At 43.7% G+C, this 22,733-nt stretch overlaps 1 protein-coding gene and 1 pseudogene across 1 annotated transcript in view; one reads left to right on the forward strand and one right to left on the reverse strand.

Moving 5' to 3' along the window:
* COL21A1 (collagen type XXI alpha 1 chain) overlaps positions 1 to 22,733 on the reverse strand; it is a 320,958-nt gene that overhangs the window by 142,233 nt on the left and 155,992 nt on the right. The gene's annotated exons all lie outside the window — the stretch shown is intronic.
* On the forward strand, positions 13,147 to 13,367 carry LOC130363263 (U2 spliceosomal RNA; annotated as a pseudogene).

A 22,733-nucleotide genomic window follows, 5' to 3' on the forward strand; every position in this document is an offset into this window, starting at 1 on the left:
TCACATTCCAAACAGACAGGTTCAAAGGTCAGGACCCGATACTGTGCCAATAGAATTACCTGTATCACCTTTGTCAGTTACATCACTTCTACCTGTCTTCGTTCTTCCCTGTATTACGGGATCAGAAGGCGCCTGTGTCCCTCCCCTCGCATCGCTGCGCAGGTTCGCAGACTTCTATCATAGCTCTTACTGTCTATTACAGAAGTGCATGCGCAGCGATCGTGGAGATACCACATAACCATGTATAGAGGCGCACTTATTCATATAAACCCTAATAGACGCGTCCCATTTACCACATATGTTAAAGAATTAGAGCCTTGCAAGGAAAATCCTCTATACAACCAAAGTTCTCGTCAGGAAAGCTAAATACCAATCATACAGGTCACAAGATGAAAGGATTTTAGCTCCATATGCACTCAAAAAATATTTTTGTGTTATATGACAGGTAAGTATCAGGAGGGACAACGGACAAGGGATGTGAGTGACGGGTGGGGATTCACATGTGGGCGCGACCTGCAATGCAAATGCCTGCCCCGCCGGCAGAAGTAGGCAGAGTAAGAAATCGCTCACAGCCAGCGTGTCTGGCCAGAGCGCAGGAATAGCACTGGGAATATACTAACAAAAAAGATTTAATACTGATGACAAGAGGGAATCAATCAATTTTAGACTGAACTGTGTAGTACAGATGCATATACTATGCCTAGATACAATTGTCACCAACTGCTAACCAAAGAGTGCATATATGGTCACCAAGTATAGAAAATCCATATGTTTAAAACTATTAAACCAAGAGAGTAAAGGCAGCAATAATGCTACTAATCATAAGAAAGCTGCAAAGGAGAAACCCTCGTTCAGGCCAACTGGGGCCATAAATTTTAATCTGTGGATCTACCTCGCCTCTTCTCGCTGTCCTTTTTTGAAAAAAACTAAGTTGTTCACTAATCCAATTGACTCTCGTTCCTATCATATCAGGCAGTTCATCAATTGTACCAGTAAAAACATCATCTACATAGCTACAGTCATGGCGGTAAATGTTGGCACCCCTGAATTTTTTCAAGAAAATGAAGTATTTCTCACAGAAAAGGATTGCAGTAACACATGTTTTGCTATACACATGTTTATTCCCTTTGTGTGTACTGGAACTAAACCCAAAAAGGGAGGAAAAAATCTAATTGTACATACTGTCACACCAAACTCCAAAAATGGTCTGCACAAAATTGTTGGCACCCTTTCAAAATTGTGGAAAAATAAGGTTGTTTCAAGCATGTGGTACTCCTTTAACCCCTTAAGGACCAGGCCATTTTACACCTTAGGACCGGACCGTTTTTTGAACATCTGACCACTGTCACTTTAAACATTAATAACTCTGGAATGCTTTTACCTATCATTCTGATTCCGAGATTGTTTTTTCGTGACATATTCTACTTTATGTTATTGGTAAAATTTTGTCGATACTTGCATCGTATCATAGTGAAAAATTTCAAAATTTGCTGAAAAAATTGAAAATTTTGCATTTTTCGAACTTTGAAGCTCTCTGCTTGTAAGGAAAATGGATATTCCAAATAAAAAATTTTTTTTTTCACAAACACAATATGTCTACTTTATGTTTGCATCATAAAATTAATGAGTTTTTACTTTTGGAAGACACCAGAGGGCTTCAAAGTTCAGCAGCAATTTTCCAATTTTTCACAAAATTTTCAAACTCACTATTTTTCAGGGACCAGTTCAGGTTTGAAGTGGATTTGAAGGGTCTTCATATTAGAAATACCCCATAAATGACCCCATTATAAAAACTGCACCCCCCAAAGTATTCAAAATGACATTCAGTCAGCGTTTTAACCCTTAAGGTGTTTCACAGGAATAGCAGCAAAGTGAAGGAGAAAATTCACCATCTTCATTTTTTACACTCGCATGTTCTTGTAGACCCAATTTTTGAATTTTTACAAGGGGTAAAAAGAGAAAATTTATACTTATATTTGTAGCCCGATTTCTCTCGAGTAAGCACATACCTCATATGTCTATGTAAAGTGTTCGGCGGGCGCAGTAGAGGGCTCAGAAGCGAAGGAGCGACGAGGGAATTTTGGAGAGTACGTTTTTCTGAAATGGTTTTTGGGGGGCATGTTGCATTTAGGAAGCCCCTATGGTACCAGAACAGCAAAAAATCCCCACATGGCATACCATTTTGGAAACTAGACCCCTTGGGAAACGTAACAAGGGGTAAAGTGAACCTTAATACCCCACAGGTGTTTCACGACTTTTGCATATGTAAAAAAAAAAAAAAAATATTTCACTAAAATGTGTGTTTCCCCCCAAATTTCACATTTTTGCAAGGGTTAATAGCAGAAAATACCCCCCAAAATTTGTAACCCCATCTCTTCTGAGTATGGAGGTACCCCAAAAGTGGACCTGAAGTGCACTACGGGCGAACTACAATGCTCAGAAGAGAAGGAGTCATATTTGGCTTTTGGAGAGCAAATTTTGGTCGGGGGGCATGTCGCATTTAGGAAGCCCCCTATGGTGCCACAACAGCAAAAAACCCTCACATGGCATACCATTTTGGAAACTAGACCCCTTGAGGAACGTAACAAGGAATAAAGTGAGCCTTAATACCCTACAGGGGTTTCACGACTTTTGCATATGTAAAAAAATATATATATTTTTTCACAAAAATGTGTGTTTCCCCCCAAATTTCACATTTTTGCAAGGGTTAATAGCAGAAAATACCCCCCAAAATTTGTAACCCCATCTCTTCTGAGTATGAAGGTACCCCATAAGTGGACCTGAAGTGCACTACGGGCGAACTACAATGCTCAGAAGAGAAGGAGTCATATTTGGCTTTTGGAGAGCAAATTTTGCTCGGGGGGCATGTCGCATATAGGAAGCCCCTATGGTGCCAGGACAGCAAAATAACCCCCACATGCCATACCATTTTGGAAACTAGACCCCTTGAGGAACGTAACAAGGTGTACAGTGAGCATTTACCCCCCACTGGTGTCTGTCAGAACTTTGAAACAGTGGGCTGTACAAAATTTTTAATTTGCACAGCCCACTCTTCCAAAGATCTGTCAGACACCTGTGGGGTGTAAATTCTCACTTCACCCCTCATTATATTCCGTGAGGGGTGTAGTTTCCGAAATGGGGTCACATGTGGGGTTTTTTTTTTTTGCGTTTGTCAAAACCGCTGTAACAATCAGCCACCCCTGTGCAAATCACCTCAAATGTACATGGTGCACTCTCCCTTCTGGGCCTTGTTGTGCGCCCCCAGAGAAGTTTGCGCCCACTTATGGGGTATCTCCGTACTCGGGAGAAATTGCATTACAAATTTTGGGGGGCGTTTTTCCCTTTTACCTCTTGTCAAAATGAAAAGTAAAGGGCAACACCAGCGTGTTAGTGTAAAAAATTTATTTTTTTACACTAACACGCTGTTGTAGACCCCAACTTCACCTTTTCATAAGGGGTTAAAGGAGAAAAATCCCCCCAAAATTTGTAACACAATTTCTCCCGAGTACGGCGATACCCCATATGTGACCCTAAACTGTTGCCTTGAAATACGACAGGGCTCCAAAGTGAGAGCGCCATTCGCATTTGAGGCCTGAATTAGGGACTTGCATAGGGGTGGACATAGGGGTATTCTACGCCAGTGATTCCCAAACAGGGTGCCTCCAGCTGTTGCAAAACTCCCAGCATGCTTGGACAGTCAACGGCTGTCCAGCAATACTGGGAGTTGTTGTTTTGCAACAGCTGGAGGCTCCATTTTGGAAACAGTGGCGTACCGGATGTTTTTCATTTTTATTGGGAGGAGAGGGGGGCTGTGTAGGGGTATGTGTATATGTAGTGTTTTTTACTTTTTATTTTATTTTGTGTTAGTGTAGTGTAGTGTTTTTAGGGTACAGTCACACGGGCGGGGGATTACAGCGAGTTCCCGCTGCGAGTTTGAGCTGCCGCGCAAAATTTGCTGCATCGCACACTTGCAGCCTGATAATCACTGTAAGCCCCCTGCCCATGTGAATGTACCCTGTACATTCACAGGGGGGGGGGACCTCCAGCTGTTACAAAACTACAACTCCCAGCATGCACAGTTTATCAGTGCATGCTGGTAGTTATAGTTTTGCAACAGCTGGAGGCACACGGTTGGGAAACACTGAGTTAGGAAACAGACAATGTTTCCCAACCAGTATGCCTCCAGTTGTTGCAAAACCACAACTCCCAGCATTCTCAGACATGCTGGGAGTAGTAGTTCGGCAACATCTTTAGAGCCAGATGTTGCCGAACTACAACTCCCAGCATGCTGGGAGTTGTAGTTTTGCAACATCTGGAGGACTACAGTTTGCAGACCACTAATACAGTGGTTCCCAATCTGTGCCCTTCCAGATGTTGCAAAACTACAACTCCCAGTATGCCAAAACTGTCCAGGCATGCTGGGAGTTGTAGTTCTGCAACATCTGAAGGGCCAGATGTTACAGAACTACAACTCCCAGCATGCCTGGACAGTAAGGACATGCTGAGGATGTGTAGTTTTGCAACATCTGGAAGGGCACAGTGGTCTCCAAACTGTGGACCTCCAGATGTTGCAAAACTGCAACTCCCAGCATGCCCAGACGCCAAGGGCTGTCTGGGCATGCTGGGAGTTGTAGTTTACAGGGTCCCAATACAGCAATGCATGTCGCTTTACGGCGACGTGCATTGCTGTAAAGGGCCCGACCGCGGCTGAAGATATACTCACCTGTCGCCGCCGCCGCCATCTTCCTCGTCGGGATCCGGGTCTTCAGGGACGAGGTAAGTACCGGGGCCGGTCCCCAGCACTCCCCCGTCCCCCGCCGCGTCCTCCGGTCTTCCTCCCGTCCTCTCCGGACTTCAAGGGGCCGGGCAGGACGGGAGGAAGTAACCGCCCCCCCTCCTGCGATTGGTCGGTAAGTTAACCGACGGATCGCAGGGGATCGGAGGAGGTGGCAGGCTTGCCACCTCGCTCCGATACTTCAGCATGGTCCTGGCTGTCTGTGACAGCCGGGATCATGCGAAATTACCGGGCGGTCGGGTCCCAGAGACCCGATCAGCCCGGTATCGCCGCAGATCGCAAGGGCGATTTCCCTTGCGATTTGCGGCGATCGCCGACATGGGGGGCCTACATGGCCCCCCTCGGCGTTTGCCCTGGATGCCTGCTGAAGGATTTCAGCAGGCATCCAGTTCCGATCTCTGCCCGGCGAGCGGCAGGGACCGGAAATACAACAGGACGTTCTCTAACGTCCTTGGGCATTAAAGCCCAGGTAGTGAGGACGTTAGAGAACGTCCTATGTCCTTAACAGGTTAAACTCACCTGGGGCTGGGGCAAGTAACGGGTGTGGGCAATATAAAAAGCACACCTGAAAGCATATAAAAAGGCAAGAAGTTCACTTAGTCTTTGCATTGTGTTTCTGTGTGTGCCACACTAAGCATGGACAACGGAAAGAGGAGAAGAGAACTGTCTGAGGAAATTTTGGAAAAATATCAACATTCTCAAGGTTACAAGTCCATCTCCAGAGATCTAGATTTGCCTTTGTCCACAGATCGCAACATTATCAAGAAGTTTGCAACCCATGGCACTGTAGCTAATCTCCCTGGCTGTGGATGGAAGAGAAAAATTGATGAAAGGAAACAATGCAGGATAGTCCGGATGGTGGATAAGCAGCCTCAAACAAGTTCCAAAGATATTCAAGCTGTCCTGCAGGCTCAGGGAGCATCAGTGTCAGAGCAAACTATCCGTCGACATTTAAATTAAATTAAACGCTATGGCAGGAGACCCAGGAGGACCCACTGCTGACACAGAGACATAAAAGAAGCAAGACTACATTTTGTCAAAATGGACTTGAGTAAGGCAAAATCCTTCTGGGAAGACATCTTGTGGACAGATTAGACCAAGATAGAGCTTTTTGGTAAAGCACATCATTCTAAGGTTTACCTAAAATAGAATGAGGCCTACAAAGAAAAGAACACAGTACCTACAGTAAAATATGGTGGAGGTTCAATGATGTTTTTTGGTTGTTCTGCTGCATCTGGCACTGGGTGCCTTGATTGTTTGCAAGGCATCATGAAATCTGAGGATTAACAACGGATTTTGGCTCGCACTGTACAGCCCAGTGTCAGAAAGCTGGGTTTGCATCCCAGATCTTGGGTCTTTCAGCAGGACAATGACCAAAAACATATGTCAAAAAGCAGAGAGATCTTAAAATTGCTGTTGGGAAAAGGAGCCCTTCCAATAAGAGAGACCTGGAGCAGTTTGCAAAGGAAGAGTGGTCCAACATTCCGGCAGAGAGGTGTAAGAAGCTTATTGATGGTTATAGGAAGCGACTGATTTCAGTAATTTTTTCCAAAGGGTGTGCACCCAAACTTGCAGAGGGGAGCAAATTTGTGTCTTTTAAAGTGCAACCATCATAGTGCCATATTCAGTGGAGCACTGCAGACTCCATTGTGAATATGAATATAGGATGACATCAGGCATCCGATCAGTACAATAGGATTGGCACAGAATATGATGGCAGCTAGTTTTTAAATCACTTTACGTTTTGGTCACATACTTTATAACTACTTTTAGTGATCGTAAGAAAAGTTAAGTTTTAAGGGAGGTACATAAAGTTTTTTTTTTGTCCCCTGGGCTTTATGTCCATGGTATTGGTATATTTTGTGAATTATAGTGAATTCCCTGACCTCTCTAGGGGTTTTTGGGTGTCTTAACTGAGAAGATTACTGGAGATCCCTGCCACAGAACGGGACAAGGTAAGTACCGTTGTCATCAGTGTCACCTGCACTGCCTGTTGGTACCGACAGGTTAGTGCAGGTGACACTGATGACAGATTTCCTTTAAGGAAAAACTACTAAAGGTGAGTGTTCCACATTATTAAGCAGAGCAACATTTTTGAGCAATATGGGGAAGAAAAAGGCTCTCTCTGATGCCGAAAAGAGTGAAATAGTTCAATGCCTTGGACGAAGTATGAAAACATTAGATATTTTACGAAAACTTAAGCGTGATCATTGCACTATTTAAAGATTTGTGGCTGATTCAGTGCACATATGGGTTTGTGCAGATAAAGGCACATTGAGGAATATTTCTGCCAGATCCATGCATCAGACAAGAGAGCAGCTGCTAAAATACCATTACGTAGCAGCACACAGATATTTGAAGCTGCTGGTGCCTCTGAAGTCCCACGAACATCAAGGTTTTGAGCCCTCCAGAGTCTTTCAACTGTGCATAAACCTTCTATTCGGCCACCACTAACCACTGCTCACAAGCAGAAACGGCTGCATTGGGCAGAAAAATACATGAAGACTAATTTTCAAACAGACCTGTTCACTGATCAGTGCCGTGCAACCCTGAATGGTCCAGATGTATGGAGTAGTGGATGGTTGGTGAATGGCCACCCTGTTCCAACAAGACCCCGATGTCAGAAAGGCGGTGGTGGACTCATGTTTTGGGCCAGAATCATGGCAAGAGAGATGGTCGGCCCCTTTGGGTTCCCCAAAGGTGTAAAGATGACCTCTGCAAAGTATGTGAAGTTTCTGACTGACCACTTTCTTCCCAGGTACAGAAGGAAGAACTATGCTTTCTGTAATAAAATCATCTTCATGCATGACAATGCACCATCTCATGCTGCAAAGAATCCCTATGCATTAATGGCTGCCATGGGGTTAAAAGCAGAGAAAGTCATGGAGTGACCGCCATCCTCCTCTGACCTGAGACTACTACTGAGAACCTTTGGAGCATCTTCAAGCAAAAGATCTATGAGGGTGGGAGGCAGTTTACATCCAAACAGCAGCTCTGGGAGGCTATTCTGACATCTTGCCAACAAATTCAAGCAGAAACTGTCCAAAAACTCTCAAGTTCAATGGATGCAAAACTTGTGAAGCGGCTATCAAATAAGGGGTCCTATGTTAAAATGTAACATGACCTGTTAAAATGTTTGAAAAGTTTTAAAATGTTGTTAAAAGGTTGATTGGAATAGCTTTTGATTTCAGTAAATATGCTGCAAACACAACAAATGACAATTTTCAGTTCTTTACAACCTATAAAGTGTTTTGAAACTTACTGTGCGTAATAATTTGAAACAGTGCATTGCAAGTTTTTATGTTTAAAAAAAATACTGTTATCATTAGGAGGTTTGTTCAATAACATTTGAATTGTACTCTTAATAGTTCATAACATGAAAATTATGCTGACTGTTATTTACATAAATTATTTAGGGAAATTAGAAAAATAGAGAAACTTTGACCCTGTGAGTCAGAGTCAGCAGACACATTACAGCCAATCAGCAGCAGTCCCTCCCTTCCAGAACCTCCTACCTCCTGCACGGACGCCATTTTACCTTCATTCGGCATGGTGCAGGCTTAGAAAGTGGAGGGACAGAGAAGCTGCTCCTGCTGTAATAAGGAAAGCGATAGCTAGGTTGCTGCTAAGTGGTGTATTCAGGGTCCACTTTACTCCTAAAGCACTAGTCTAACATCTGCTTTAAAACAGCACCCAAAAAAGCCCTGCTTAGGACTCAAATATCAGTCCGTGTGTTTTGCAACAGCTGGAGGCACCCTGGTTGGGAGGGGACCGCTGGTTAAAAGGGGTACTCCAGTGTAATACTTAAGTTCCTTCAAGCAACTAACTACAGTATTAAAAGGGCTATAAGTTCAGTCCGTGTGTCTTGCAACAGCTGGAGGCACCCTGGTTGGGAGGGGACCGCTGGTTAAAAGGGGTACTCCAGTGTAATTCTTAAGTTCCTTCAAGCAACTAACTACAGTATTAAAAGGGCTATAAGTTCAGTCCGTGTGTCTTGCAACTGCTGGAGGCACCCTGGTTGGGGACCTCTGCTTAAAAGGGGAACTCCGCTGGCAACCTTTTTTGCTCATTGTCACACTAGTGCAAATCACATTTGGTGTGACAGTTGTTCAAATAAAAAATAAAAATACCTTTTTTGGCTGTGAAATAAAACCAGTGCTGCCTATAGGGGGGCTCTAACTATCTGCTGCCTAATATGGGGGAATCTATGTGCTGCCTAAAGGGGGGATCTAACTATGTGATGCCTAAAGGGGGATCTAAATATGTGCTGCCTAAAGGGGGCTCTATGTGCTGCCTAAAGGGAGGCTCTAACTATGTGCTGCCTAACATGGGGGAATCTATGTGCTGCCTAAAGGGGGGATCTAACTATGTGATGCCTAAAGGGGGATCTAAATATGTGCTGCCTAAAGGGGGCTCTATGTGGTGCCTAAAGGGAGGCTCTAACTATGTGCTGCCTAATATGGGGGAATATATGTGCTGCCTAAAGGGGGGATTTAACTATGTGATGCCTAAAGGGGGGCTCTATGTGCTGCCTAAAGGGGGCTAAAGCACGTTATTCCAAAGAATTTAGGAATAATAGGTGATTTATGCCCTTTATGGATTAAAACCAGACTTTGCAACAACTATGTAATTTTCCATGGGAGTTTTGTCATGGATTCCCCTCCAGCACGCCACAGTCCAGGTATTAGTCCCCTTGAAACAACTTTTAGATTAATATTGTGGCTAGAAAGAGTCTCTGTGGGTATTAAAATTCGCCTGCCCATTGAAGTCAATGGCGGCTCGCCCGGTTTGCGAACATTTGCGGAAGTTCGCGTTTGCCGTTCGCGAACCGAAAATTTTATGTTCGCGACATCCCTATTGACAACCACTAGAGGACATGAGCTGGACTGACTAGGACTCTTGCCATGCTGAGGAATGCCCCCTGGGCACTTTATCCATATTTGCATATTAAAAGGATTTTATTTTGTAGATGGGGAGAACTATTGAAATAAAAAGGTATTTCCAGAATTCTTTTGACTAGCCATATCTAGCCCTCTGCTTATGTACATCACCATTTTCCCTGCTGACAGGTCCACTTTAACCCCTTAAGGACTCAGCCCATTTGGACCTTAAGGACTCAGACAATTACATTTTTACGCTTTTGTTTTTCCTCCTCCCCTTCAAAAAATCATAACTCTTTTATATTTTCACTCACAGACTAGTATGAGGGCTTGTTTTTTGTGCGACCAATTGTCCATTGCAATGCCATCACTCACTTTACCATAAAATGTATGGCACAACCAAATAAATACTATTTGTGTGGGGAAATTAAAAAGAAAACTGCAATTTTGTAAATTTTGGAAGCTTTTGTTTTCACGCCGTACAATTTATGGTAAAAATGACATGTGTTTTTTATTCTCTGGGTCAATACGATTAAAATGATACCCATGATTATACACTTTTCTATTACTGTTGCACTTAAAATAAATCGCAAACTTTTTAACCAAATTAGTATGTTTAAAATCCCCCTATTTTGAGACGTCTAACTTTTTCATTTTTCCTTTTAAGCGGTGGTATGAGGGCTCCTTTTTTGTGCCGTGATCTGTACTTTTTATTGATACCATATTTCCTTATACAAAACTTTTATTACAGTTTTTATAAAAAAAAATTTGGAATAAAATGTCATAAAAAAGCAGCTATTTTGGACCTTTTTTTTTTTTTTACGTTCACGCCGTTCTCCGTACGGGATCATTTACATTTTATTTTAATAGTACGGATATTTATGCACGCAGTGATACCAAATATGTATATAAAATAATTTTTGTTACACTTTTTGGGGGTAAAATAGGGAAAATGGGACAATTTAAGTTTTTATTGGGGGAGGGTGTTTTTCACATTTTTTTTACTTTATTTTTTTACTTTTTTTACTTTTATTTTTACACTCTTATAGTCTCCATAGGGGACTATTTATAGCAACCATTCGATTTCTAATCCTGTTCAGTGCTATGTATAGGACACAGCACTGATCAGGGTTATCGGTCATCTTCTGCTCTGGTCTGCGGGAAGGCAGATCAGAGCAGAAGACTCCCGGAAGACAGCGGAGGCAGGTGAGGGGACCTCCGTCTGCGGATCACCGCGGGTGTCCGCCATTACCGGCGGGTCCCTGGCTGCGATCCACAGCTGGGACCTGCCGCGCATGATGCCGGCATCGCTCTGATGCCCGCGGATATGCTCAGAACATAAATGTACGTCCTGGTGCGTTAAGTACCACGTCACCAGGACGTACATTTACGTCCTGAGTGGTTAAGGGGTTAAAGGGAACCTGTCAGGTCCTAAGTATCCCACAAACTTCCTCCAGTACCTTATAGCTGTGCTGAACAGTATTCTAACAATGTCATTGATTACACAAATTTTAAAAACAACTTTTGTTGGTGCTCGCACTATACGCAGATTAACCATAAGGGTCTATTCACACGTACAGTATTTGGCGCAGATTACTGTACGTGTGAATAGACTGTTAAGAGATGTACTGGGATACAACTTTTTTTAAGCTTGGCCAGAATGCCAGCATTTAACCCTTTAAGTGCACTGACCATTTAGGCTTTGAGGACACAGTCAGGTTTCATTTTTGCATTTTCGTTTTTCCTCCTCTCCTATTGAGAGCCATAACTCCTTTATGTTTCCATCCTCTGAGCCATATTAAAACTTTTTTTTTACCATTAATGGTAGAACCACACACAGCGCATCCGCAGTGTATTTGACCCTACGGATGCACTTCCGGTAGTCACAGAGCAACTGCAGAGCGAGCTACCTTCTACTGCTGCCTAGCTCTGTGTGTCAGCTCGTGACTGCCTGCAGTGCATTTGCAGCATACCTCAAATGTATTTGGAGGGAAAGATTGAAAAAAAAAAAGTTTTTTTTGTAGTATTCTCCTTATCATGCGGGTCAATGTGATTATAAATATGCCCATGGTTACATAGTTTATTATTATACTACTTTTAAATACAGTCAAACTTTTTTGATGTAATAAGTATGCTAGAAATTGTCCTCTTCTGACCCCTATACCATTTTTATTTGCGTACGATGGTTATAACATAGTACTGATTAGTACTATTGGCGATCTTCAGGCTGGCTCTCCAGGCTGCACAGGCCATTGGCAGCCATTTGAGGTCATCATTCCCCCATGATTGAACAGCCGGGGTATCACACTCCCAGCCACCTTAGCAATCCTCTCTCTGCTTCTGATGGTTGACTCGTCAGCTAATCGACAACATCGATGTCTCGCTTTGAGCCCTGGTCTTCTTCCTAGGATACTGGAGGTACCACAAGAACAGCGGGAGGTAAGCACAATTTGTTTCTTTTTTGATTACAGCATTCTAGGGATTTTAGAAAAAAAATTGTTTCCCAGAGTATCCCTAGTCTCTGGCAAACATGCCTAGAATACATGATCAGAATGGTGTTCAGCACAGCTATAAGGTACTGGGGGCACTTTGTGGACACTAGGGACCTGATAGGCATAAAATAGGGATTAAAAGGTGACTAAGATTTGTTTTTCAATGTTATGACATTTCCTGCAGTTGGTTTAACATCTTCAATTTTCAGACAACTACTAAAAAAATTATAAATATTAATATTATCAGATGATTCAGGAAAGTATTGCTAATAAGAATCCAACCCTTCTACTCTGTCAGGCTTGCAAATAAACATGAGGATGCATTCAGAGCACACTTTACCCTGCCAAGCTATTTTCCCAGCATAACAAGGGGCCTCTGCCTTGATAAGGTTAAATAAAGTGCCATATGGATAAAGACAACTGAACTGAACAATGCGATTATTCGGCCTATTATTCTCTTTAATATGACTTTTAATATTCTCACATGCTGTGTTTAGGTGTCAGTAATCATATTGCATTGATTTACATATAATGTGACTGAATCTAACTAGTGTTGTGAAGCAGCTGGTTCTTATTTTTGTGTATTGCAAACTGTATCTGCTCTGAATCTGCTTTCCCAGGCAGTAAACTAAGCTAAGTAAGTAATGGACTACTCAAAGCCTTGCAGAAGTGAAGATGTACAGGGAGGTTCAGCTACATTTATCATGTTATATATAAATAACTGATGATTAGAACCATACACATAAGATAATAATGTTATTCTGACTGGGAAGTTCTACATAGTAATAAAAACTGTATGAAATATATGAACTATATGAATGCAGAATATGGATGAATAGTATAGAGAGTTTAGAGGTGGAAAGGGCAATTTGGGCCCACTCCCTTGGTTGAATGTCCTACCCAGACTCCTAGATTTACATATATGGGAGTTTGCCGGAGAATGTCACCATATATAGTCGAAATAGAGCCCTTGCGGGAGATCGCTTCTCGGCCTTTTGGCTAAGATGAAGTATAGTATCTGTTCTTATCAGTGGTTTAGTCTCTGCCATTGATGTAGGATGGATGCTGCATGGAGGAGCAGGTGTACCAGTAGTGTTGAGCGGCATAGGCCATATTCGAATTCGCGAATATTCGCGAATATATGGACGAATATTCGTCATACATTCGCGAATATTCGCATATTCGTAATATTCTCGTTTTATTTTCGCGTATACGAAAATTCGCGTATGCGAAAATTAGTATAAACGGAAATTCGCATATGCGAAAGTTAGCATATGCAAATTTTCGCATATGCGGAAATTCGCACACCAGTCTCACAAAGTAGTATTAGAGCCTTCTTTACACCACACAAGCTGGAAGCAGAGATGGGTGATCACTGTGATGTGTACTGGGAAAAAAAAAAAATACGAATATTCGTAATTACGAATATATAGAGCTATATTCGCGAATATTCGCAAATTCGCGAATATGCGATATTCGCAAATAAAATTTGTATTGCGAATATTCGCAAGCAACACTATGTACCAGGGCGTTCCGGGACTGGTGCCATTGTAACCAGCTCAATGGCTGCCCTGATGTGACCTGTGTCCTCCTGGTCTCGCCATGAGGCTGGGGGGTGTAGAGCCGAGGTACTTTTGTGTCTTGGGGAGTGGTGACCCTGAGGTGCCGAAACTCACTGCGTGTTATAACTTACTGAGTGAACGCACTGCACCATATACTCTTCACCTTTGGCACTCTCCCTTGGTATCCTGGCCTTCTGGCTAGGATCAGGGAAATTTTTTATAGATCCGGCTGGATGACCGGGCAGTATATCTGCACTCATTCACTTATTTATTATTTTTGTATGTCACTGTGCTACTTTTACATGTTTGTTTGTACACAGAATTTGTCAGGATGCGGTAGCCCTTTTGGGTGTCCCTCTTGGCGGTCTAGGGGAGATGTGTGTGGCCATCAACTTCCTCCGCTCCCTGCAACCCCTGAGCATCTTGACTTAGTTCTAGATGCCATCAGTATACAGCTCCTCGGCTGATACCTTGGCTAGGTTGAAGCAAGGTGCATTTTGCGGCCCCTTAGAAGCTTCAGCGAAAAGGGGCATCGAACCTGGATCCTTGCAGGTGCCTTTTGGCCAGGAGGTGAAGGGTAGGTTTGTTGGGGGGCCTCGCTCCTGTTGGAGAAGGGCTTAGCGATAGACCGAATCCTATGTGCACGTTTTTTTTAGTGTGACACTTTTGCACTTTTTCTTGCACTTTGGGTGATAGAGAGCACTTGCCTCGGCCCTTGCGGTAGATCAGGGAGGTAAACAAGTAGCTCAGAAGCTGGTGTAGGAGGGGTTTGGGTTCATGGAGAACTGGGCTGACTTCGCTGTCAGTTACCGGCTCTACTGTAGGGACGGGCTGCACCTCAATGGGGAGGGTGCAGCTGTGCTTGGGGAAAAGATGTCTAGAAGGGTGGAGGAGTGTTTAAACTAGGGACTAGGGGGAGGGAACCTACAACATAGAGGGGGAAGATAGTGTAGATAGAGAGGGGGGACTTATTAATGTCCCTGGGGGTGGAGCGGAGGGAGGGGTTAGAATAGTTAATAGGGATAGGCTTCAAAGGAAAAAAAAACATACACCTTTGAATTGCATGTTGACTAATGCCAGAAGTCTGACCAATAAAACAGATGAACTGGAGTGGTTGATGTCTGAGGAGAATTATAGTGGGTATAACAGAGACTTGGTTGGACGATAGCTGTGACTGGGCGGTCAACATACAGAGTTATAGTCTATTCAGGAAGGATCGACAAAATGGAAAGGGGGAGGAGTCTGTCTTTATGTAAAGACCAGTCTGAAGGCCGCGCTGCGGGAGGATATATGGGTAGGAAACGATAATGTGAAGTAAATATGGGTAGAAATATATGGAGATAAAAATAAAAACATTTCTGATAGGGGTTTGCTATAAGTCACCAAACATAATGGAAGATACAGAAGATCAATTAATGAGGCAAATAAACATTGCATCAAATCCTGATATAAACTGGGAGACTGAGTCCTGTGAATCTCATAAAGGAAACAGGTTTCTGACTATAGCTAAAGACAATTATCTGTCCCAAATTGTGCAGGGCCCAACCAGAGGCGGCACCCTACTAGATGTAATATTAACCAACAGACCTGAAAGAGTAACTAATGTGCAAGTAGAAGGACACCTAGTAAATAGTGATCATAATATAATACATTATAACTTGTTCTTCAATAAGGGAATCTCTCGAGGGGCCACAAAAACAAATAACTTAAGGAAAGCAAAGTTTGACCAACTAAGACAAGCCCTTAACAATATAAAATGGGATAATGTCCTCAAAAACAAGAATACTGACACTAAATGGGAGACTTTAAAAAATATCTTAAACTCTCACTGTAAGATGTATATACCTTATGGGAATAAAAGGGTCAGAAAACCGTTAAGGGGGCAATAAATGACAAAAATAAAGCATTTAAATTACTAAAAGAGGACGGCAGTGAGGAAGCATTAAAAAGCTAGAGAGAAAAATGTAAAATATGTAAAAAAAAAACAGATAAAAGCCGCAAAAATAGAGATAGAAAGACTCATTGCCAAAGAGTACAACTACCCCAAAATGTTCTTTAACTATATAAATAGCAAAAAGGTTAAAAATGAAAGTGTAGGTCCTTTAAAAACGATAAAGAAGAAATTATAAACAGGGATCAGGAAAAAGCAAATATATTAAACAAATTCTTCTCCACTGTATTCACCTAGGAAAATGAAATGCCAGGTGAAATACAGCAAGATAAGGTAAACTCACCAGCATAGGCCACCTGTCTAACCCAGGAAGAAGTACAGTGCTGCCTGCAAAAAATCTAAATAGACAAATCTCCAGGTCCAGATGGCATTCACCCCCGTGTTCTAAAGGAATTAAGTAATGTAATAGACAGACCCCTATTTTTTATATTCAGGGACTCTATAGTAACAGGGACTGTTCCCCAGGACTGGCGCATGGAAAATGTGGTGCAAATATTTAAAAAGGGGACAAAAGGTGACCCAGGGAATTATAGACCTGTTAGTTTAACCTCTGTTGTGTGTAAACTGTTTGAGGGTTTTCTAAGAGATGCTATTTTGGAATATCTTGATAAAAATAAAGGTATGACTCCATATCAGCATGGCTTTATGAGGGATCGGTCCTGTCAAACTAACCTGATCAGCTTTTATGAGGGTGGTTATTAATGGTACTTATTCTGATTGGGTGACTGTTATTAGTGGGGTACCACAGGGGTCAGTCTTGGGTCCTGTCCTATTTAATATATTAATTAATGACCTTGTAGAGGGGTTGAATAGTAAAGTAGCAATCTTTGCAGATGATACTAAACTCTGTAAAACGGTAAACACAATAGAGGACAGTGCACTGTCACAAATGGATCTGGATAGGTTGGAGGTTTGGGCTGGGAAGTGGCAGATGAGGTTCAACACTGATAAATGTAAGGTAATGCACATGGGGACAAAAAATCCGGGCTGGGATTATGTATTAAATGGAAGCACACTTGGGACGACTGACGTGGAAAAGGACTTGGGAGTCTTAGTTAACAGTAAATTTAGCTGTAATGACCAGTGTCGGGCAGCTACTGCCAAGGCAAATAAAATCATGGGGTGCATCAATAGGGACATAGATGCCCACGACAAGGAAATAATTCTACCGCTGTACAAATCACTAGTCAGACCACACATAGAATACTGTGTACAGTACTGGGCACCAGTGTACAAGAAAGATATAGTGGAGCTGGAGAGGGTTCAAAGACAGCAACCAGAGTAATACAGGGAATGGGAGAATTACAGTACCCAGAAAGATTATCAGAATTAGGGTTATTTAGTAGTGTTGCTCGCGAATATTCGCAATTCGAATTTTAATCGCGAATATCGCATATTCGCAAATTCGCGAATATTGGGGGGCATTTACTAAGGGGTTTAGTCATTTTTTTCTGACTATTTTTGGCGCAAAATTGTCGCAATTGCGCCTACCCTATAAATTGTGCGACTTTCCCTAGCAAGAGCTAGAAAGTCAAAAAAAAATTTCCCGCTTAATTTACGCTAGTTTTCAGTTTTGACTTGCAGTGGTCAGGAATTTATTAACTGAGACAGTCGCAGTTGCGCAATAAACTGTCGCAACGGCCATAAAAATTGACTAAATTTACTCCAGCTCCAACATGGAGCAGGAAAAGCTACTGCCGCCCGGGCTCCGACATACTTTCTCCCCGCTACCCTCACTGCGCTACCGGGGCACTACAGTGATTTACATCCCCCCCCTCTCACCTGCCAGCGCCACACAACTCCCATCTGTATGCTGTTGCAAGACTACAAGTCCCAGCATGGCCTTACAGTGAGGACACGCTGGGAGTTGTAGTCTTGTAGCAGCGGGAGCTGAGCGGCGCGGGCGGGAGACAAGGGGGGGGGGGTAGCGGGGAGGCCGTATGAGGAGCCCGGGCGGGAGACAAGGGGGGTAGCGGGGAGACCGTATGAGGAGCCCGGGCGGCTGCACTGTAATGTCAGCCCAGGCTCCTGCCCTGAGAGCCATAGGCTTTGGCTGTCAGGGCATGCTGGGTGTTGTAGTTTTGCAACAGCTGGAGGGCCACAGTTTGCAGACCACTGGTGTGTGGTCTGTAAACTGTAGTCCTCCAGCTGTTGCAAAACTAAACAGCTGAAGGGGACCGGCGAAGAAGTTCACTTACCCTTCCGAGGCTCCAGCGACGATCGCTGACGGAGATCGTCGCGCGGCACTGTCGCGCGGCAGTGTCGTGCAGCGCTGGATCCTACGGAAGCCGGTAAGTTGCGCAAGCTTCCCAACCAGGGTGCCTCCAAATGTTGCAAGACTACAACTCCCAGCATGCCTGGACACCCTTTGGCTGTCCGGGCATGCTGGGAGTTGTAGTTTTGCAACAGCTGGAGGCACCCTTGTTGGGAAACACTGGCCTAAAACAGTGTTTCCCAACCAGGGTGTCTCCAGATGTTGCAAAACTACAACTCCCAGCATGCCTGGACACCCTTTGGCTGTCCGGGCATGCTGGGAGTTGTAGTTTTGCAACAGCTGGAGGCACCCTTGTTGGGAAACACTGGCCTAAAACAGTGTTTCCCAACCAGGGTGCCTTCAGATGTTGCAAGACTACAACTCCCAGCATGCCTGGACAGCCATTGGCTGTCCAGGCATGCTGGGAGTTGTAGTTTTGCAACAGCTGGAGGGCCACAGTTTGCAGATCACTGGTTTGTGGTCTGTAAACTGTAGTCCTCCAGCTGTTGCAAAACTAAACAGCTGAAGGGGACCGGCGAAGAAGTTCACTTACCCTTCCGAGGCTCCAGCGACGATCGCTGTCGGAGATCGTCGCGCGGCACTGTCGCGCGGCAGTGTCGTGCAGCGCTGGATCCTACGGAAGCCGGTAAGTTGCGCAGGCTTCCCAACCAGGGTGCCTCCAGTTGTTGCAAGACTACAACTCCCAGCATGCCTGGACAGCCTTTGGCTGTCCAGGCATGCTGGGAGTTGTAGTTTAGCAACAGCTGGAGGCACCCTGGTTGGGAAACAATGGCCTAAAACAGTTGGGAAACACTGGCCTAAAACAGTGTTTCCCAACCAGGGTGCCTCCAGATGTTGCAAGACTACAACTCCCAGCATGCCTGGACAGCCAAAGGCTGTCTAGGCATGCTGGGAGTTGTAGTCTTGCAACATCTGGAGGCACCCTGGTTGGGAAACACTGTTTTAGGCCAGTGTTTCCCAACCAGGGTGCCTCCAGATGTTGCAAGACTACAACTCCCAGCATGCCTGGACAGCCTTTGACTGTCCAGGCATGCTGGGGCTTGTAGTTTTGCAACATCTGGAGGCACCCTGGTTGGGGAACACTGTTTTAGGCCAGTGTTTCCCACCCAGGTTGCATCCAGATGTTGCAAAACTACAACTCCCAGCATGCCTAGACAGCCTTTGACTGTCCAGGCATGCTGGGACTTGTAGTTTTGCAACATCTGGAGGCACCCTGGTTGGGAAACACTGTTTTAGGCCAGTGTTTCCCAGCCAGGTTGCCTCCAGATGTTGCAAAACTACAACTCCCAGCATGCCTAGACAGCCTTTGACTGTCCAGGCATGCTGGGACTTGTAGTTTTGCAACATCTGGAGGCACCCTGGTTGGGAAACACTGGCCTAAAACAGTGTTTCCCAACCAGGGTGCCACCAGATGTTGCAAAACTACAAGTCCCAGGTTGGGAAACACTGTGCCCCGCCTCCGCCCCACCTTACTGTAAGGGCATGCTGGGAGTTGTAGTCCTGCAGCTGGGGGCAGGGGACAAGCTTGTCACTTGCCCACACATCTCCTGCACCACACAACTACAACTCCCAGCATGTCCTTACTGTAAGGGCATGCTGGCAGTTGTAGTCGTGCGGGGCGGGAGATGTGTGAGTAGGTGATAATAAATGTACTAACCCATTGTTTTTGTTTTCTTCTCATTTCAGATCCGTGTATCCTGTGAACTCCTTCGGATTCGGTGGACTACTTCGATAACCAGCGTTTTTCTTTGTTTGATTTTAATAAAATGGTTAACGAGGGCTTGTGGGGGAGTGTTTTTTGTAATAAAAATTTTTTAAAACCTGTTGTGTTTTTTTCTTACTTTACTAGACAGGCTTAGTAGTGGAAGCTGTCTTATAGACAGAGTCCATTACTAACCTGGGCTTAGCGCTAGCCACAAAAACAGCTAGCGCTAACCCCCTATTATTACCCCGGTACCCAACGCCACAGGGGTGCCGGGAAGAGCCGGTACCAACAGGCCTGGAGCGTCAAAAATGGCGCTCCTGGGCCTAAGCGGTAACAGGCTGGCGTTATTTAGGCTGGGGAGGGCCAGTAATAATGGTCCTTGCCCACCCTGGGAACGTCAGGCTGTTACTGTTTGGTTGGTATTTGGCTGAGAATGAAAATAGGGGGGACCCTATGCGTTTTTTTTTTTAAATAAATAATTAAATATATTAAAAAAACGCATAGGGTCCCCCTATTTTTAGTCTCAACCAAATACCAACCAAACAGTAACAGCCTGACGTTCCCAGGGTGGGCGAGGACCATTGTTACTGGCCCTCCCCAACCTAAATAACGCCAGCCTGTTACCGCCTAGGCCCAGGAGCGCCATTTTTGACGCTCCGGGCCTGTTGGTACTGGCTCTTCCCGGCACCCCTGTGGTGTTGGGTACCGGGGTAATAATTGGGGGTTAGCTCTAGCTGTTTTTGTGGCTAACGCTAAGCCCGGCTTAGTAATGGACTCAGTCTATAAGACAGCTTCCACTACTAAGCCTGTCTAGTAAAGTAAAATAAAAATAAAACACAACAGGTTTAAAAAAAAATTTATTACAAAAAACACTCCCCCACAAGCCCTCGTTAACCATTTTATTAACATCAAGCAAAGAAAAACGCTGGCCATCGAAGTAGTCCACCGAATCCGAAGGAGTCCACAGGATACACAGATCTGTAGAAGAAGTAACCAAAAAAAAAAAAAAAAGTGTAAGTACATTTAGGGAGAAAAAAACTGTGTTAAAAAAATGTGATAAACACACACACTAAACGCCGTTTACCACTTCTGAGCCATGACTACAATTTACAGTGTTCCCTCAACTTACAATGGCCTCAACATACAATAGTTTCAACATACAATGGTCTTTTCTGGACCATCGTAAGTTGAAACCAGACTCCACATACAATGCTACAGACAGTCCAGATCTGTAAAACGTGTCAATGGCTGGAAGAACCAACCAATCAAAATGGGCATTCACTGGTAAAACCCCTGTATTACTGAAGTGTATGCACTGACTGGTGTCTGGTATTACATGTTCTGTACACTTTACCTGTATCAGGGTTAGCTGCTCTTTTGGACACCAGGTGAGGGCGACTCCATTACTTGTTTGGGACATTGCCTGTACTGTACAGGACCCCTGAAGAAGCTCCTGTCCTCTACATAGACCAGTGTTTCCCAAGCAGGGTGGCCCCATCTTTTGCAAAACTACAACTCCCAGCATGCCCGGACAGCCTTTGGCTGTCCAGGCATGCTGGGAGTTATAGTTTTGCAACAGCTGGAGGCTCCCTGCTTGGGAAACACTGACATAGACAGTAATTTACAGCTCCCAGCAGATCTTTATTACTTTTATATGTAAGGATTTGCTTTATCTATATTAGTTATCTACTTATTTTTCTTTGTCACTTTTTCCTATTTTGGATGACATTTTGGTGCCTTTAGAACCAATTACCACGTTTCCATAGAGTTATGGTCTCAACATACAATGTTTTCAACTTACAATGGTTTTCCTGGAACCAATTAATATTGTAACTTGAGGGACCACTGTAGTTATTGAATTATTTAGATGTGGTGAAAAAGCTAAAAAAAAAACTCAAAAACAAAAGATCCAGAAGGAAACCAGCAGCCAAACCTATTCAGACAGCAGGAAAAAGGAACAGACTATTTTTTTCTACTATATGAAGTAAATTTCCCACTTTTGCCTATGTGTGCCAAATTTATTAATGCCGTGCAACAATTTAGTAAATTTGTCGCACATAGTCAAAAATGAAGTAGAAAAAAACAGGGTAAAAACCAGACTACATAGTAAAAGATTAGTAAATGCCCCTCATTGTGAATACAGAACTATATATTCGTAATTACGGATATTCGTTTTTTCGCATATGCGAAAATTTATGCGGATATATGCATATTTGCGAATATTGAGCCCTCCCTACTTTAATGGTATAAGGAACTTTGACTAGTGCATTAACTCTGTGATTTTTTTGCCCATCGAAACCAATAGGCTCATTGTGGTCTATGGGGATCTCACAGCATGTAAAATAAGCAGCACTGTCTTGGCAGCACAGTGGAATGGGAGACCACCACTGGTTCAAGTCCCGGGGTGGAACAGAGTGTTACATTGTTGCGCTTTAACTTTTCTTTCCTGGAAAAGCTGCTGAGTTGCCCATAGCAACCAATCATATTGCTTCTTTCATTTTTCACAAGGCCTCTGCAAAATGAATGAAGCGATCTGATTGGTTGCTATGGGCAACTCAACAGCTTTTCCTGGAAAAGTTTCTGAGTTGCCCATAGCAACCAGATTGCTTCCTTCATTTTTCAGAGGCCTTTTCAAAAATGAAAGAAGCAATCTGATTGGTTGCTATGGGCAACTGCACAACTCTTCCTCTACACTGGTTTTGATGAATCTCCCACATAGAGGGAGATTTATCAAAACCTGTCCAGAGGAAAAGTTTCTGAGTTGCCCATAGCAACCAATCAGATTGCTTCCTTCATTTTTGAAAAGGCCTCTGAAAAATGAAAGAAGCGATCTGGTTGGTTGCTATGGGCAACTCAGAAACTTTTTCTCTGGACAGGTTTTGATAAATCTCCCTCTATGGGGGAGATTCATCAAAACCAGTGTAGAGGAAGAGTTGTGCAGTTGCCCATAGCAACCAATCAGATTTTTTTCTTTAATTTTTTAAAAGGCCTCTGAAAAATGAAGGAAGCAATCTGATTGGTTGCTATGGGCAACTCAGAAACTTTTCCTTTGGACAGGTTTTGATAAATCTCC

This window comes from Hyla sarda, chromosome 3, assembly GCF_029499605.1.
Source record: "Hyla sarda isolate aHylSar1 chromosome 3, aHylSar1.hap1, whole genome shotgun sequence".
Classification (NCBI taxonomy): domain Eukaryota; kingdom Metazoa; phylum Chordata; class Amphibia; order Anura; family Hylidae; genus Hyla; species Hyla sarda.